Source organism: Sceloporus occidentalis, unplaced genomic scaffold (genome assembly GCF_023333645.1).
Source record: "Sceloporus occidentalis isolate IW3139 unplaced genomic scaffold, rSceOcc1.0.p SCAF_14, whole genome shotgun sequence".
Lineage (NCBI taxonomy): Eukaryota > Metazoa > Chordata > Lepidosauria > Squamata > Phrynosomatidae > Sceloporus > Sceloporus occidentalis.
This window is the reverse complement of record NW_028316994.1, coordinates 7,387,284-7,392,877: the sequence shown is the minus strand read 5'-3', so window position 1 is coordinate 7,392,877 and position 5,594 is coordinate 7,387,284. Positions and strand designations below refer to the sequence as shown.

At 42.9% G+C, this 5,594-nt stretch overlaps 1 long non-coding RNA gene across 1 annotated transcript; it reads right to left on the bottom strand.

Annotated features, from left to right (window-relative positions):
* Positions 1-3,531: 3,531 nt before the first annotated feature.
* On the bottom strand, positions 3,532-5,170 carry LOC149303720 (uncharacterized). The gene is made up of 3 exons (XR_016272012.1): positions 5,038-5,170; positions 3,737-3,789; positions 3,532-3,598 (listed from the first exon to the last, which is right to left on the bottom strand). It is a non-coding gene; the product is annotated as an uncharacterized LOC149303720 (long non-coding RNA).
* Between the last annotated feature and the right edge of the window lie 424 nt (positions 5,171-5,594).

Below are 5,594 nucleotides of genomic sequence, written 5' to 3'. Positions count from 1 at the left end.
AAGTAATACTCAGAAGTGGTTTTGCCTGTTGCTTCTGCTGAAATATATCCTACCTGGTGTTGATTGGCAATCTCCCATTCAAGTACTAATCAGGGTCGACTCTGCTTAGCTTCTAAGATTATATAGGATCTGATACCTTTGGGATACTTAGGACCCAAAATATATGCTACATTGTGGCTGAATTCTGATTTATTCTTCCTTTGCTCATGAGACAGTAAGAAGAGGGAGAATAGATTAACCCAATGTTTTGTTCTGGTTTCTTCCTGCTCAGGAATGTAGTTCTAAAGAAGAGGTGAATAAGCTGTTGACTGTCCAGACGTTGCTGGAGTGCAACACCTATCATCCTTCACCACTGGCTAGAGTGATGAGAATTGCAGCCCAACAGTATTTGGAGGTCCAAACATTTAAGCCATGATTTCGCATTACTTTTGAACCATCCCAATATGAAGATTATTTTGCCCTTGGAATTCTGAAACACAGCATTATTGGTGAAAAATTCAAAACCAAGGCTTAAGATCTAATGGTAAAAGAAATCTCTCAATTCAGCTTTGAAGCTGAAATCTGAAAATCTCTCAAATCTGTAAGCCTTGTGAATTTTGAATTTGGGTAAAATGTCATTTCAGCATCACTGAAGATAAAAAGGAACAGCAGCTTTCCTTAATCAGACCAAAATCTAGCTTCTTTCCATCTTCCACAGTAACCCCCCAGACCTTATGGGAAGCTTGCAGGCAGGGCATATAAGCAACTATTCTCTCTTGCTCTTGCTTCTGAGAAAAAATTCTCCTCCAAACATGGAGTTATCAAACAACCTGGAAACATTACATCTTGGGTAATTATTTCTTGTATTCCAAAAAAGTAACCTTTCCACATTCTGAGCCATAATGAGACAACACATAAATCACCTCTAAAACATAATTTGTTAAAAATTAAATAGTATCTATTAAATACACACACATATACCTATTATCAGAAACTTCTGGAGTTGCAGTCTGCACTTTCATTTCAAAGCAATTTCAAAAAATCCATAAATATGAGCCCATTGGTAGATCTATTTCTTTCCTTATAATACTCAGAAGGTCCACTTTGAGAGTTCAGACTGCAACTCCAGAAATTTCTGATATGTATATATTTATATGTATAATAAATACTATTTAATTTTTAAGAGGTGATTTATGGGTTGTTACAATACCACAATTATAGTAAATGTGTTTTTGCTTATTTTATAATAGCCCCTGGCGAAGGTAAATTGATGATAAAACTGAAACATGCTGGGCTTTTTAAGAAATAAAAGGTTTTGGACCATCACATAGCATGTGGAACTTTGGTCCAAAACACACTGCAGCAATAATCTAGTTTGAGAGAGCTTTAACTGCCCTGGCTCAGTGCTAGGGAATTCTAAAAACTGTCATTTTGCAAGGCATTTAGTCTTTGCTGTCAGAGCACTCCAGTGCCACAATAAACTACAGTTCCCAGGATTCCCCAGCACTGAGCCAGGGGAGTTAAAGTGGTCTCAATCTGGATTATTTCTGCAGTGTGTTTTTGGACCTTTGTCTCCTTACGTTCTTCTAGTTAACTGACATACAAGGTATCCTGCCCCCCCCCCCACCCCTGTCCCATTATCTGCTTTATAAACTAAAAAGCCTCAAAAGTTTCAACCTTTTTCTTATCCTGTTCCTTTCTTCTATAACCTAGACATGTCTGAGGGGTCTCTGGGTTCATGACTGCTGCTTGCAGGTCTTGAAGTCGCAGCTGTTTTGGATTTCTGAGATGACATTGTCTTGGCTATGGGCTTGGCTTCCAAGTCGCCAAAACCAAACTGCTGAGACTTGGACAAATTCTTTCCTTGGGATCTTTGTCCCATCTTGCTGGTCGGCTTGGAAGGACCAGCTCCTTGAGAGACACGGTCCACCAATGAGCGCCCCACACCCATTGATCTGGTTTCTACTGCAGAATGACCCACACCCACTGAAGCACGAGATTTGAAGGGAGAACCCAACACAGTAGACAACTTGGAACCTGACTTCTGACTGTCACCCTTTCTGCTCTGCTGCTGAGATGGTTTGCTTGTCTGCTTTTTATTTATGGTTTCTTGGATAGAGAGACCAACTGCCACAGAGACTAGCTGTACCGCTGATTGTCCTGTGGCCACAGATATTTTTGACCTTGGAGGAAGGCTATCCCCTTCTGCGTTTCTAGGGACTTCTCTGTTAGACAAAGATTTCTGAGAAGTTTTCAACTGAGATGCTTTGCTGCTTGACTTAGAAGGGGAAACGTGGCTTCCAAGTTTCTCAGGGGTTCTGGATGTCACTTGAGAGGCACCTTGATTTCCCAGACGTAGAATGCTGGACCGTTCCGCAGTTTTTCTGGCTTCCTCTGGATTTGTAACAAGAGGATCCTGAGCCATGATCTGGCTCTCTGGCTTCTTAGGTTCAGCTACCTCTGAAATGTTACCCTCAACTGCAGGTATCTTTCCTGCAGAAGTGGTATCATTCTTGGATAGGTGTGACTCTGGGGGCCTGAGTTCTTCTCTCTCCATCCCCTTCAGAGCGGCTGTATTGGAGTCAACATCTGTCCCTGTGCTGACATGAGGATTTGTCGCCTCTTCCTCCTGTTGTAGGACGCTTTTCCCAGATGGACCAATTACGCCTGAGATTGTTACACGCTTGGATGGCTTGCGAGCCACATTCTGCAACATAATTAGAGACAGGGGAGCAATGAAATGGCTCACACAGGAAAGGAAGAGGCACCCAAAGAACACATGATGAGCTGATGCTTGAAAAGTAGTAATTTGTCTTATGATAATTGCCCTGTGCATTTAAATCAAAAGATCCTCCCCCAAAGCAAAAGGTTTCCATGCTTTCTTGTTCTGCTACCTTATTAGAGATTGTAAATGTTATAGCATTGTCAATTTGGAGGGATTCGACTGGATGATCTCCAAGTCCTCTTCCAACTCTGTGATTCTACAATCCTAGCATTGTGATCTGGGAAGGATGGGCCTTCCCAGAAGGATGGCACTGGCAAATACTGTATCTACTTTGTGCACTAAAGAGTCCTGGCCAGGCCTGTTGTTAAGTGAAATATAGACAAGATGGTGCCAAAGCGTCTACTGTTTCCTTCAAATGACCAGAGGTCCAGTTCTATCCCCCCCCTCCACCAAGTTTTTGGGATCCTTGTGTGCTGATTTTAACCCAAAACATCAAATTGTTGTGAAAAATAACAATGACGCTGGGTGTTCTAGCCTGCAGTAAGCCACAGTTAGCCCAGCTGGATGTACACAGCATAATTTGGCATTATGGAGAAAGATTGCTCTACTGGTTTAAAGTTAAATGCCTTCTGCACAAGAAGTGCACAGCTAGGTAGCTGTGTCCATGGCAATCTGATGTAGTGGGAAAGCCTCTTCCACAATTCCCTGAACAGGTCGCACACTGATATATGTCCCCAACTCACCCCCTGTCCCTAAACACATCTTTGCTTGATTCCAATACCTTATCATCAGCCTTAACATTGTCATCCTTGCTTCTGGAACGTTTTATTTTGTCGAAAGATGAGGATAGGACACTATAGATGGTTATAAAGGTCAGGCTACTTTTATTTCTGGCTGCAAAACAAATGAAATAAATCAGCAGATGTGCAGCTCTAGTTATGTTAGCCACAGCCTGCATGGGCTGCTCTAGGAAGAGACTGGGCAAATAAGGGAGCATTCAAAGAGGTTATTTAAATGGGAATTTCAATGTACCTGCACTTAGAGCTGATTTCAGTTTGCTCTTGGTCTCATCAGACTCCTGGGCCCTGGTAAGACAACCAGTTCAATTAGTCTACATTCAAAAAGTTCAAAATAAGGTTACCATACGGCTTAGGTCTAGATTATTGGAAAGATTGTATTTTCCTATATGAACCCATGAGAGTTTCAAGATCCATGGGGCGGACTATCTCTCAGCCCTGCATCATCACAGGCTCATTTGGTGAGAACATGGGAGACAGCTTTCTCAATGATTGCTCCCACCTTCTGGAATTCCCTTCCACAAGAAGTCTGGCCCCCTCCCTGCTCTCATCCCCAAAATGTAATTTCTTCCAAGGAGACTTCTTATGGAGGGCTGTCCTTTAATTTTTGACTTTTGTATGATATTTATTTATTTATTTATTTGGATTTATATCTTGCCTTTCTCCCAAAATGAGATTCAAGGTGGTGATGGGATTCAAGGCGGCTTTTAATGATTTGTTTTACTGAGCAAAATGTAGGCTATTCAAGAAAAATGTAAGCCATCACAAAATAAAAGCTAAAACACTAATATAAATATAAATATAAATGCATGCTTCTTGATCAAGCTCAAAATGGAGGACATTTTGGAATTCCTCCTGGAGAGAAGGACATGTAGGACATGTCCTGGAAAAGGAGAACATCTGATCATCCTGCCCAGGGGGAGATTCCGAGTTTTAAGAAATCCATTATTCTCCCAGGAAATGAAGCATGCTGAATGCTTTTCCATTCCTAATGTTCACTCTGACAGGAAACGGCCATTGCTCCTGGCCAGCAGTAAGAGAGCCTTTCTTCCTTGATAATCCATTTTCACACTATGCCCTTTCCTTTCAGATAATCAAAACAACATTGGGACAGGGGTGGACTGCATATTCTCCAACATTTTACATATGAAAACTTGGGACATAAGTGTCCAAATAGCATTAGCATCTGCTCAAGACAACAAAAGTTACTAAGGAAGAACACACACATTGTTGCAGCAGTTTGCTTTTGCCCAAGTCTGCTGGGAAGGGCAAAAGACACCCCTTCTTCTCCTTTTCCTCTTGCTGAGTTAATTAAGGGCAAACTACTTTTGCACTTTGAACTCAGTTTGAAGCAATTAAAGTAAGCTGAAGAAAAGGGGAGAAGTGGGAGAGAGAAACTAGGACATTTGAAAAACAGCAAATAAAAGTGGGAAGATAGAAGATTGATTGGGATTGTCCCTGCCAGACTGGGAGAGTCGGTGGGCATGGGACTGCAGTTCTCCCCCCCCCCCCCAAACTCTTGCAAGCACTACATACCCGATCTTTTGCTGTTTCTCTGTGGCACTGCTTGATTGACTTCTTTCCTTACTCTTAGCCTTCTGGGATTTGGATTTTGTGTCACTTTGTTTACCTACTCTTGATGGTTGACTTTGGGGGTTGCTTGCAGAAGAGTAACCAGGCAGGGATGGCCCAGCAGCAACAGTCTTCCAACCTGCTTGAGAAGGCCCCACTGCAACTGACTCTGCTGTCCTGCGGACTGGCACCGGTTTTGGCTGTTCCTTCCGGGAGCGACTTGGAGATATGGAGCCGCCCCGCTTTGGGGAAGGGCTCCAAGATTTTTGCCTGCTACTGTGTGACTTGATCTCCTGAGGTTTCAGATCTGTCATCTGTGAATGTGGGGGACTGCTCCTGCCCGTCCTTTCTTGCTCGGTAGGAGCAACAGAGCTCCTACGCCTATCTGACGTCAAGTGAGATACCCAACTGGCAGGTTTAGATGGACCAGCCACTATTGATGCACCACCTGCTTCTGAAGGACCAGCAGCCACAGGCACGCTATGTAAATCTGATGGTCCTACAGCCACGGAGATGTGGGT